This window comes from Pteropus medius, unplaced genomic scaffold (genome assembly GCF_902729225.1).
Source record: "Pteropus medius unplaced genomic scaffold, Ma_sr-lr_union100, whole genome shotgun sequence".
Classification (NCBI taxonomy): Eukaryota; Metazoa; Chordata; class Mammalia; order Chiroptera; family Pteropodidae; genus Pteropus; species Pteropus medius.
Window position 1 is genome coordinate 8,865,276 of NW_024355990.1, and position 1,933 is coordinate 8,867,208.

Consider the following 1,933-nt stretch of genomic DNA (forward strand, 5'->3'; position numbering starts at 1 on the left):
CTTGATCATAGAGAGAGGGATAAATGATTCACTGGGATTAACTGTAAAAGAAAGCTCTTCCTCCAAGCCTTATCACAGCACCTGGAAATCTTTATAAGGACTAAATGCCACTGTCATCTGAAGATGATGAGAAACATAAAATTAAGCCAATGAGAGCTAGCCACATTGTATTAACATCCAGAGTGATTATATCGACAGCTGCCAATCTTCTTGTAAAACAATCTCCCATTCATGTGGTCATATTTAAGTTTAAGCTCTGCCTTTCTGGTTCAGTACAGCACTGTAACCAAGAGTGTGGCCTTGGCGTCAGGGGCCCTGGGTCTGAATCCCAGCTCCAACACTCTTATCTGTACAATGTCAAGGGAACCTGTCGATTTCTTCATGCTTCTTTTTCTTCATCTTTAAAATGGGAATAATAATGGCATTTGGTTGAATCTAAAACTATTCATGTTTGCAGGTTAAAGGCTATAGAAGGTGTTTTGGTAAGGATGGAGGAGACGACATATGTAAAGCACCTGGCCCACTGCTAATGCCAGTTAAAATTTAACAAAGTAATTATATTTTTATTATTGTCAGTTTGCATCATTTGTTGTTTCAGTCTACCATTATTAAGTATTTAGAACATAGAGACCTCTTAATAACCACTAAAATGTAAGATTCTGGAAAACAGTGTTTGGAACAATGGAACATCCAGCCACGGGACATCCAGCCACAGCATAGCCAGCCATGGAACACTGCCTGGTGCATGGTATGTGCTCAATAAATATTTGCTGTGTGGATGAATAAATTAATAACATAAAGATAATTATGACAAGATAGGGCTTACCACCAGCCTGAAAAATCTTGAGCTATTTTCCCCAATTTCCTTTTAGTGAAATGAGCTATTTGCTGAAATAGCAGCTTTTCTAATAAGCCCAGGTAGGTGGGTGCATTTTCAAGATGGTAGGATAGATCTACTTCTGAAAGCCTTAATCTCTAGATATTTCACATCTTCCCAGAAATGCCAGTAGCAATCTGAGTGAAGCAACAGATGAAGCTATACAAAGGGCTCTGCTTTAAAGAACAGGAACCAGGAAGATGTCCATTATGGAGGTTCTTATAAAACTGATGATAGTGATGCCTATTCAGAGGCAAGAATGATGCATTTTATTTCAACATTTACCTTCTCAACTAGTCTTCTTCCCAGTTTCTTTGCCTTGCAATAAATAAGAAGAGTATTAAAAAGATCTAAGGTAGAGATGTTATTTTTCTTGATCCTTTAGAGGAAAAAGATCTCAGGCCTGACCTTAAAACACACGTAGGGGCATCGACTAAATGCCATCAGAACTGCTGCGCCGATGTAAGAAAATGGCTTTTGGCGTAACATTTGATTGGTATTTTGAATCGATGACTAAAGAGAGACTGATAATTTCTTTTTTTTTTAATGCCTACAGCACCTGGTCTTCCTAGGTGGTCTCCCATTCAAGTACTAACCAGGCTCAACCCTGCTTAGCTTCTGAGATCAGACAGGATTGGGCATGTTCAGGGTAGCATGGCTGTAGAGGAGATTGATAATTTTAATAAACAAAATTAACATAGTAATCACGAATTTTCACTTACACCAATTGCAGGGTCTCTACGGAAGAGTATGGACATAATACACTGCCTATTGTAAACTTAGGATGGTACAGATTGGAGAAGAGTGGAAGGCACAAGTGAGCTAGCTCTGAGCCAAACTGCCTGGGTTCCAGTCCTGAATCCATCACTTGCTACCTGTGAGACACTGGGAGAGATTCATCACCTCTCTGCGCGTAAGTTTATCACATGAGACAACACGCTTGAAGCACCTTGCACAACACCTGGAATGGTGAACACTCAATCAATGTCATTGTTTGCTGTCGATATGGTGTTTAATAAAGATAACATTTGCTTCAAAAGAAATGCTTTGGAAAGA

General features: G+C 39.3%; 1 pseudogene; it reads right to left on the minus strand.

Annotated features, from left to right (window-relative positions):
• Positions 1 to 1,424: 1,424 nt before the first annotated feature.
• Positions 1,425 to 1,543, minus strand: LOC120600438 (uncharacterized; annotated as a pseudogene).
• Between the last annotated feature and the right edge of the window lie 390 nt (positions 1,544 to 1,933).